The following is an 11171-nucleotide window of genomic DNA, read 5'->3' on the forward strand; positions in this document are numbered from 1 at the left end:
TTGCTTATTGCAGCCACCCTGGTGCCAGAAGAATTCATCATGACTGATGTTGTGGTGGTCTGAATATTAAAAGAAAATCAGTGGTTTGCCATTTACTGTATTAGGAGGCATTGCTCTCACGCCTTCGGAGGATGACCCATCAATAATGCTGCACTACAGTGGGATTCCTGTGGAATTACACAGTGTCGAGTATCAGCCTTCTCACAAAATGGTTCATCATGATTAATGGTATTATTACCTAAACAGAGAAACTAATTAATTCAGCCTTATTCCTTTAAGCCACCCCAGCTGAGCTGCCTTCTGCTAAAAGAACTGGTACAGAAGGACTTCCTGGGTTTTATGCATTCCTACCACTGTTCAGCTTTAATTTTCTGCCGTTTTCACCATTTTTATTCTACTTTTGGCTGTCTCCCCAAAGACTTCCCTCAGTCACCAAAAAAGGGTGGAATTTAGCAAACAAATGACAGTGGGTGGGAGGAAAAAGATGGGATTTGGAAGGTTCATTGCTTGCCTCAGGCAACCTGTGTTTAAAAAGATACTCGGGAAGCTGTAAGGAGGGAGACCAGTGGTTGCACTTACATTACCTTTTGTCCAAAATGCCTCATGCCCATTGGGGCTCCATGGAGAATGTGTGCACCAGCTTCAGTTAATGGACATCACTCTTGGCCCAGTCAATAAAAGAGACAACTAGGATACCAGGGAGTGAGGGAAAAAGCCAATCTGTAAAGTTGTAACAAATCCTCAGATCACTTGTAAAAAATATTAACTGTTCCTTGACAAAAAGATCTAGTGCTTCCCTAAAAAGCCAGCTTTATTGCCTAAAATAAGCATATGGGAATTGTCCTTTCCAGCCTATATAGATACCATAAATACATAGTTAGCTGTTGGTGGCCTGGAGTCAGACAAACAGAGGGTTGATGCAGGGGAGCCCAAGGACTCGGTCAGGTCTGTAGCGCCAGCCCCGCCCGGGCCCAGAGGAGGGAAAGCAAAAGGAGCCAACTGGTCAGGAATGCAGTGTCCTGAGAGCTTAGGGAAGGGCGAGACACACCAGCTGTGCTTCAGGCAGCCCAAAGTGCCAGAATGAGAGCAGGGATAGAGATCAGTGCTGTGCAGCTCAGGCTGGAGCTGAGAAACCCTCAGCAGAAGGGGAAACAAGATGTGTGTTTTCCTTGGCTTGTGCCAAGCAAAAAAAAAAAAAAAATCTTTCCCTTAAAACCTTTCCCTTACCTCCCTCAGGAAATTCCTTTTTGCCAAAGTCTTAAGAAAATAGTTGTGTTGCAGTGTTGAGGGATTTTGGTAATGGTTTTGTGAGAGGCCAAACTGGCATCACCCATCACCAAAACCTGGTTGTCCCCATGCCAACACCCCTTGCAGAGCTCTCCCCAGTGCTGCTTGGTGCCCCTTGTCACAGGCAGTTGGCTTTGGGGAGAGTCCAGCTAAGGAAATAAAGAGAAATGAGGCTTGGGCAAATAAATTTAGGACTTTTGCTCAAATCTTGGGGAGCTGGTAGCCCAGGGGTTAGCTCAGAAGCACGGTGCTTTGGGAAGAGCAGGGCAGGTCATGGGCTCAGCCTCAAGCTGGGCATCACTGGGGCCAAGCAGCATTGTCCAGGGAGCCACTTCTTGTCCACTTGTGTCCAGCAGCAGGAAGGCATCTTCCTGCTGAGCCCACAGCTCTTTCACAGCACCAAGATCAATACTTTGTCAGGAAAATGCCTTTCCTAGCAGTGCACTGTATTATGTGAAACTGAATAAAAAGCAAGGAGTGGGGGAAGGCTACACCAGGCCTAAATTACAGGCTCCCGTTTCTGAACATAATGGAGAAAAAGAAAAATCAAATGATGTTTTGAAGTTTAACTTGGAAAATATTTTTCCAAAGCCTTTGAGGGATGTGTGTGTGAAGTAGAAAGGTCGGCTCCCCTCATCGCAGCCCCTGCTGCTGCGGCACAGCTGGAGGCTCCCTGCGCAGCGGCTGGGACCTCCTTGCAGGTGTCAGCACGGCAATTCCTTTGTCTTCTCACAAAAAACCTTCTGCTCCATTAAGCTTCCCTAATTGCTGCATTTATCATCAGCCATTTTCTGCTTGTTCTCTTCCTCATTCAGCGAGGATATGTCAAAATAGAGATCCACCCGCAGTCCCTGGGAGATGAAGCTGTTGGAGGCACCGGCTGCTCAATTGGCCGTTCCGCAGAAGGTCCCTCATTACCCGCTCGTGTGTCACACACATCACACAGCCGGGCTCTGCTGGCCGGGTGTCAGGCCCTTTGCACTGAGCCTTGATAAATAGCTGAAAGGAGAAAAATACAGGGCTTCTTTTTTGACTAAAAACCCAGCCAGCTTCGTCCTCCTCCTCCTCCTCCTCCTCCTCCTCCAGCTCCTGATTGGAATTCACGCAGCGAGGTGCAGCTGCCCGCAGCAGGGTGAAGCCCTTCATCTCCCCCCGGAGCAGTCTGAGGAGCAGAGCGTGTGTGTGACACCCAAAGGAGATGGGGCCCAGCTCACACCCACACCGGCCTCGGTCACACACCAGCAGCAGGAGGAACCCTGGAAGAAAACCGCTGTGGCTCAGCGGGGTGGGCAGGTTTCTGCAGCTGCTTTCCAGAGGAGTTGCCGTCACATGCAAAGTCATAGCTCTTCTGCGGCATTTGCTCACTGTTTTATCAAAAACATTTTTATTGTTATTATTATCAATATTAATATTATTAATATTATTGTTAATATTATTATTTCAGGGAAAGGAAAAACCAGTCAAGACACTGCAGAAAGTGACTAGCTTTTCAAAAATGCTCCGTTCCTTTCCACAGCCTCCCTTCCCTCCAGCATTTCCAGCTGCTGGAGGGCCAGAGCCCAGCGACGTTCCCAGACACGCTGGTGGTGGTGGGATCACTCAGAGGAAATTGCAAAGCAGAAGAATTCTGCAAATCCAGATTCAAAGTGCTGGCCAGAGAAAAACACAATGGTGAGGAACTAGTTTGGGGAAGCTTTTAGGTTTCAGTATTCAAAAATCTTTCCTTCCTTTTTGAATGCTATTAAAAAGCCTCCTCCTGTGGAGGGAACAAAGGAAAAGGGATTAATTTTATGGGGCTTTTTTCAAAACTAAGATGGTTCAGGATTTTTGGTTTGTTAATGGACATCTAAGAAACTACAGAGAGTGAAAAACGTCTGACAGGGGAGCCTCATCTGAGGGGTGATTTGCACTAAGCCACTCTGGACAGGGGCAGTACCATAAAAAACACTGTTACAGCTTCCATTTAAAAGAAACCCACCTTAACTCCCAGCACATACCTGAAAAGGCCAAGAGCTGTGCTCTGCTGTCATGGGGCTCTGCAGGTTAATCATGTGTCTGCAGCTGGGAAAGCAGGGACCCAAAGCAGCCCAGCTATTGAAGGAATTAATTCAGCTGCTGGGGCTGGCTCTGGAGATCATGCATGGCCAGATTAGCCTTTCCAAGAGCTCAGCATTTTCTGCCATGTCCTGTGGAGTTTCACTTGTCCAACTCTGCAGAATTTAAAGGTTAAGCCTCAGGCACGATGCAGCTACGTTGCTGTCAGATACAGAATCACCACTGCCATGGCCAGCACACAGGGGCACTGGCTGCTAATGGCCCGTGCCCAGGGCACAGCAGAGCCACAGGAGCAAGGACACCCTCTCCCACCTGGGCCTGCAAAGTCCGCAGTGGCCTGTTTGGACCATTACTGACAGATCTTGTGGCAGAGGCACAGTGAGGTTTTTCTACAGCCTGCCTCCAATGTGTTCACTGGATGACTTCACGCAGCCAGACATGGCCAAAAATGTGCCTCTGTGAACTAATGAATTGGTTTAATTGTCTGCCAAACCTGAGAGCAGCCAAAAGTAACAAATTAAAGTTTACAATCCTGTGGTCTCATTTACAAGGGGATAATACAGCAACTGTTTATTTTGTGAGATGTTGGAGTGAGTCGGGAGAAAATTACAGCCCCTATATAATATTAATAATAATCAACATCATAAAAATACTTTTAATTGGAAACACCGATGGTTGTTTTGCTCCGTTAACTTGCACAATTGTTCCAGCCCGTCTGGCTGCCAGCTCACAGGGCAGGGGGTGCTTCTTCCCTGGAGGCCAAGCTGGCTCCACAGCCACAGCAGCTCACAGCAGCTTCACACTCAGAGTTTAATAATCACTCTGGCTCTAGCACGACAGCACCCATGGGAGCACCCACAGGGCCAGATGTTGCTTCACAGGGCCATGGAAAGAGCTCTGGGGAAGGAAGGAGATGCCAGGATGCCTGGAAGCTCCAGGGAGAGTACAGCTGAGGTCCCCAGCCCAGAAGGAGCAGGCTGGGCAGGGAGGTGAGAGCAGCAGCTCTGCAGCTTTTGGAAGACGTGTGAGCCACGGTCTTTGCCAAGGGGTGGAGGTGCAAGGTCAGCCCTGATCACCCCTGCAGCTGTGTTCCAGGCTGGAGGGAGAGCCCAACAGGCCCAGGGACACATCCCTGCTACCCTGGCACATGCTCTGGGAACACCCCATGGGCTGCTGGTGTCAGCTCAGCCCTGTGGCAGTGGCTCTGCTCCTGCAGCTCTCCAGGACAGGGCAGCAGGGCTGTGACACTGCCAGGGCAAGAGCAGGAGCCTCCTGGGCTGGAGACAGCCCTGAGCCCAGTGCTGCAGGCACCAGCACAGGCTCCAGCACCACAAAGCAGTGACCAGCTGAAGCAGGTGACAACATCCTTGCACAAGGACAGGCTCAGGCTTTCAGCCTTTTTCAAGCCACTGCATCAGAAGCCCTGGCTGCACCTTCCTTGTGCACGGGTTGCTGAGTGTGGGGTTTCCCCAGGCTCTGGCACCCCATTCATTCCAACCAGAGGCTCTAGAGAGGTGGGGGTATGTGATACAGGCTCTGGGATGAGGGACAGTCCTAAATATGGGAAAATTGCCACAACAGACTTCTTTTTTCTGCAGAAGAGATGAGGCCCATATGAAGCTCAGCAGCTGGGTGAACGGCTGTGTCGCCAAAGGCTGTTGAACGGGAATGCAAGAGGGGGAAAAATAAATAAATATGTCCGTACATCCCCATGAAATGAATCCCTCCCCGTTCAGCCATTTCCCTTTATTTCTTCCTTTTAGAAGCAAGGTTATCGGGTCTAACATCACATCCAAACATTTCAGCACTAGCATTATATGGGATGCTCCAAGGTCAGCGCCTGCAGCTGTAAACTCATTAGTCTTGTCTTTTGTGAGAGAAGAAAGCCTCTTCATTCCTCTCTCACCCCCTTCCCCCCTAATTAAAATTAAAGTATTTCCTGGCCAAAAGTCATTTCTGCATTCATTCATCTCAATTCTTTTCTGTTTGGATAAACCACCCTTTGGTACTCCCAGGGTGTTATGTATACAAACTATAAACTCTTAATGGTCCTGCAGTGTGTTATGACTGGCCTAAAGAGCTAAAGCAGGCTCCGAAAAAGTGGTTCTTGGCAACGCTGTGTATGGAGTTCAGGCTCATCAGTCATATGCAATTAGAGATTAAAAGTGCTTGATGGACTATAGGGGAGACCAGCACAGAGGGAGATTAGGAATGTAGGAGAGAAAAGGCAAACAAAAGCTTTTATCTCAGCACAGCAGTTGCTACTACAAAAGCAGCAATGGAAGGACAGTCCCCATTTTGCAGAGGCACCCATGGCCTTTCCAGCTCGAGGGCCCCAGCATGCCCCATCCCCGTTCTGATGACCACCCACACTCCAGCAGGGTGATGCAAATCCTCAGGAACACCAGGGCTGGTGGCTGTTGCCCAGGGAGGGCTCGGGCAGGCCAGGCTCTGGAGGAGGCTCATGCCCAGGCTTTCCAGATCCCACTGCCAGCTGCCCACAGGCACAGTGCCTGGCAAACCAAACCTCCCCAGGTGCTGGCAAGGGCCAGTCTGCCCAGAACAGGGGCACCTGGGAGGCATCAGAAGCCTGGTGGGTCTGTAGGAATGGAGAGGGAACAGTAGCTTCTCTTCTTAGTGAAAAGGGGTATTTCCCCATTGGGTCCTCTTGCCCTGAAGGGGAGGTGGGTGGATGGCATGTAAATGCTTTTGAAAGGTTTGTGGCCATTTATTTCCTATTTTAGTGAGGAGCCTGCTGCATGCTAAACAGCCTATGGGGCACTGCTGACCATCCCTGCTGGATGCTCCCAACGACAGGAAGGAGCAGGACACAGGGGTTGGCAGGGACTGTCTTCCTCTCTCTCTCCACACCCTCAGCCTATGCAACCTCTCCAGTTTTGGGCAGGCTTAAAACGCTGGGTTAACATAAGGTATGGGGAGACAGAAATTATGTTTCTTCCATCAGAGAAATATTGGGGTTTGTAGACTGGAGGCAGTTTGTGCTTTGTGTAGGGGGAAGGTCCGAGCAGCTCTTCAGAGCACAGTGATCACACTCTGGTAAATTGATTGTTATAGTATCAGGAGATGCAGGTGAGACAGTACTTGGTGCCCTTCTTGGTGAAGCTCAATGTCAACCCTGGGAAAGCAGGGAGCCCTCCCTCCTTTCTGTGCCCACAGCACAGTTGTGCTTCCATCCATTTGTTTTTCCTACCTACAGCTAACAAGAGAGCCATGGAAGCACTTGGAATGCCCAGCCCGAAGGAAGGAGCTGACTTTTTATGGAGTTTCATTATAGAAGTCTCAATCAGCCATTAGAGGTTCATTTAAATGGGTTTTCTTGAGCATTAATAGGATATGGTAGTGCATTCATAGCCAGCTTTCCTCAGGTTTTACTGAAAGTGGCATAAGTGGGTTTCTTCAAGTACATGTGATTGCTCATAGCCACTGAAGTTGATTTGAATCACTTGCTACCAGGCTCACCAATTTAGCCTGATAAATTGTGCATTATTAAATGGGGGAAGGGAACAAAGCTGTGTTCTCCCAGAGAAGAAAATGCAGGATTTCTCATCAATGAAGAATGATTCCTCTCATCAGCACAGTCTGAAAAAAGCCATAATGAACCATTTGCACCTAAGAGCACAAGCCTTCAGTCTACTTCATTCCTGATCCATCTTTGTGCTTGGAGATTCAGAGATGATGGGCTCTGCCCAGAGCCAGCCGGGAGGGCGAGTAAATCTGACCAGCAACCCTCTGTGTTTAGCTGAGTGTGCTTATCTCAGTGCTGCCTGGCTGCACTCATCAGCCATCAGTGTATCCTCTGTACAGGCAGCTCTGCCTTTCTGCTCAGGAGCACTCACAGGCTGCAAACTGCCCATGAAAAGGGATTCAACCCCTCACTCCAAGCATTAGTTCTTGATAAAGAAACAAACATATGTGGAAGGCTTTTTCTTTGTGTTGAATAGGAAGCATCTGCCCTGCAGGAAATCACTGTCTGACTCTGGGGAGCTTGTCTCACCCTCAGCCACACAAGCTGCTTGCCAGTCTACTTGTGATCACCCAGGAGGTCATGGGCTGGGGTTTGGGAAGGGGCTGCTCTCCATTACTGCTGTAATGAGAGTATTGGTTTGGGTTGATGTTCTTAAATGCATTTTAGGTGCTTTCAAACCCGACCCCAGCTGCAACAGTGTCTGGGTATGCAAATAACCCACTCTGTTTGGATGACACTGAATTTAGTGTTTTTAATACACTGCGTAAGCACGAGGCTTTCTGGATCCCACTGCTCCATCAAGCCTGGCATCCTGCTCAAGTGTCCCAGCCTGCGTGGGGCTGTGTAATCAGGCACCAGGCTGCATTTCCCTGTCTCAGCAGGGTTATTAAAGCACTCTGTGTGACAGCCCCGTGCTTGGCTGTGCCACAGCCCCGCGGGGCCCCGGCTCCGTGCGGCTCCCGCTCACAATCCTGCCCTGATGGATGGACCCGAGTTAATGAGCTCCGAAGGGAACCACATGGAGCCCTCCTTGCTGGAGGCACAAGCCTCTAAGGGAGGGAGTTAAAAGGGGGCAAAAAAGAACAGTAGAGAAAAGGGATAGACTCCAGATAGCTCCTTTGGGGATGTGAGGGTTGTGCTTGATTAAAAGCAGTGCTTTATGAAAATGTTATTTGCTATGCTTGGAAGATGACATTCAGTGCAATAAGAGCGTACAGCAAACCTAATATGGTCCCTGTGGAAAGGGCTGGGGTGTGGGCCTGGGAATGCGTCCTGCCCTCTTATCTTTGATCACTTCTCTGCAGTAGCTGGGTTTTTCCTCCTGCCGCTGGGAGGTTCCACTTTCTCCCAAATACATAGGCATCCTTACTCTGTGCCAATGTGCAAGGAATGATGTGGAAAACCTCTTTCATGAGGAGATTCTCACAAGCAGAGGACTGTGACTGCCTCTCTGGGAGACAAGGATGACTGGTACCCAAATCTCAACCCTCCAATCCTGTCCTGAACTCACAGGGTGTATTTGTTTGCCCGCCGTCAGCTTGGCTACACTAGCACAGCTGGAATGAGCCTTTCAGAAGGTGATGCACAGATCTATTTCCAAGTAGTTTGCACTAGACTTTGTCTGGATGTGTTTGGTTTTTAATGCTTTCCCAGAACACTTGTAAATTTTTTATTTCTGCTGAGAGCAGGAGAAACTAGCTGCTGTGCACAGAATAAAGTTGATTGTCTACAAAGTTTAATGCTGTTTTCTTGCTCTATTATTTGGCCATTCTCTGTTTGTGCAAAACTGGTTTAAAGCTCACTCAGAGCTCCTGGGCTGTGCAAGAAAGAGAAAGGGGAAAAGTTATTTCTCTGCTCTGCCAAAATATACAAAATTTTATGTACCATGATGGAAAGTTAAGGTGAAAAGGGCTGGATCTGAGACAAGAAACATTTCTTTAATTTTCTCTACTTTTTTTAACAGGATTTGCTGTTGCTTTGAAAGCCTCCTGCTATTTTACAGGCAATAAAAAAGAGAGACTGAAAGCATTTATTTCCTGAGACCTGCTTGTTTCTTGAGCTCTGTTAAACTGAGCTTGCCTAGCAAAGGAAGGGAGGGGCAGGAGCCCAGCAGAGCCTTCATCCAGCTGGGGAGAGCAGGCTTTGCCTGCCTGGCCACAACAACTGAAAGCTCCATCCTGCTTTGCAGCCCTTGTGCTGTGCCCTGTCCCTGGGAGCTGCTGAGGATGGGAGCTGCCTCCCTGGAGCCAGGTGGGCTCCTGGTGCTGAGAGGCTGTGCAGGGCAGCAGCTCCCTCCTGTGTGCCTGCATCCTCACAGGTAGGGCTGGAGATTTTCCCAGCCAGAGGCTGCTGGCTGCACCAACACCCCTGCTTGGCCCGCAGTGCCCTCCCCAAGGGCTGGCAGGGGCTGCAGGTGGCACCAGCCTCAGGTGTGGCCCATCCCAGCCTGGGGAGGCACAGGAGCTCCTCCTGTGGCACAGGCTGTGCTCCAGCAGGACAGTGACCCTGTGCTTCCTCCCTCAGCTCTTGGCACATCCAGGCCTTGGACATGAAGGTCAAACCTGCAGCTGCACGTTAACATTCACAGGCCATTTCAGAAGCATGTGCTGTAAATGAGAGGATGTGTGAAATCAAAAATATTTTCACATGATTCTCATGCAGTTTTGCCTTCCTTTGACCCACAGCTTTACTTTCACTTACTGCCATTGTTTTTGGCTGAAAATTACAAAGCTGAAAGAGCATCTGTTCCAAATAATGTTGGTCAGGCTTCTGGATAACAGCTTGGCAGCTTCCTGCCAGGAACAGTTGCTGTGGCTTCTTGATTACTCTTAAGTATTCAATGTTTTGAGGAGGATAAGAAAGTATCATGAGGATATCATTATCCATTCCAAGATATTTATTAGCAAAAATGATGGGAGTATAGCCACAAGTTGTACAAAAGCTAGTATTTTAGCTTTTAAACAGAATAAATAAATAAAAATAAAACCCATTGCTGAGTTTGTGACTTGATCTCTCCGGCAGCAATAGCTGGAGACTGGGAGTTACTGAACCTGCAAGCCCAGGGGTTGCTGATGGGATCTTGTGTACCCAGATCCTGTGCTGGTCTGCATTCCAGCCAGATGGAAATGCACAGCAGGTTCCTTGTGTTTCTTGGGATGGGGTTGGAAGATCTGGTTTTCTCCTGATTTACTTGCCTCCTGGTTTCTCTGGTATCTTGGATGACTCTTGTTTGTGAACATGCCTGCAAGTTTCTCAGCATTTTTTTTCTCTCCCTCAGTTCAGATTATTCCCTAGCTCACAGTACTTTTCTATTATCTATTCAGATGGCTAAACTAGAAATTAAATGGAGTAAAAAGTTATTACATTTTAAAAAAAGAAACTTCTAATTTTTTTGGCTGAATTCCCTTGACTAAATTACATGGGGTTTTTATTTGCTACAGCAGATCTCCAGGCTCCTGACTAATGGTGCAAAATGTTAATGGTTTCTCTCACTTTCCTGCACACTTTTTTCACCCATCCCCCAACCAATATCATGGTCTGCCCATCCTGAGTGGGTTTTTTGGATTGTTTCTTTTTCTTTTTTTAAAAGACTTTACCTCCCCATGGTAACAATGCTAGTGCAAGCACACATGGGCCATGTGGTTATCCTAGGCTGTCCAAATCTGTACCCTAATCTCCACAGGATGCAGATTATCAAAGAAATTATAAGAGGGAAATCAGTCAGAGTACCATATTTGTCACTAATTTACACCCATTTGTAAATTAATATTTTCTTGCAGTCATGTTGCTAAGCCTGAAGGTAGACAGCTGAGAATTTCAAGGATAAAAATGATCTTGCAGTGTTGGGCTAGGAAGTGAATTCTTGGGATCTCATGGTGGAGCAGGCTGAAGCATGTCAGGAGGTTTCAGCCAAAGTGGCTGCCTGAAGGTTGCATCCTCCTCTGGAGTGTTTGGAGTCTGGGAACAAACAGAGCTTCCTTGGCAGAGACCAGCCCTGAGTTAAGGACAGACCCAGGGTGGGAGGGGCTCCAGGAGCCCCTTGCCCAAAGCACAATCCCCCATTAATTACCAGGAAGGTTTCCATGTGCTGCACATTCCAAGAGGCTTTGCTTGGCAGTCCTGTCAATCATTCCCAATGCACTCTGAGAAGGGAAATTTGGGAAGTTCATAATTCTTTGTTGCCTGCTGTGTGTTGAGCACAGACTTTTGCACCTGCCCTGCTGATGTACCAGGCAAATGCTTTAGGGGGGCTGCTTTGCCTTGGGATGGGGCATGGGAACAGCTGGCAGAGCAGAGTCATATCCCTCCCACTCCTGTGTGCTGCAGAGGCCAAAACCTTGCT

This window comes from Geospiza fortis, unplaced genomic scaffold (genome assembly GCF_000277835.1).
Source record: "Geospiza fortis unplaced genomic scaffold, GeoFor_1.0 scaffold408, whole genome shotgun sequence".
Lineage (NCBI taxonomy): Eukaryota > Metazoa > Chordata > Aves > Passeriformes > Thraupidae > Geospiza > Geospiza fortis.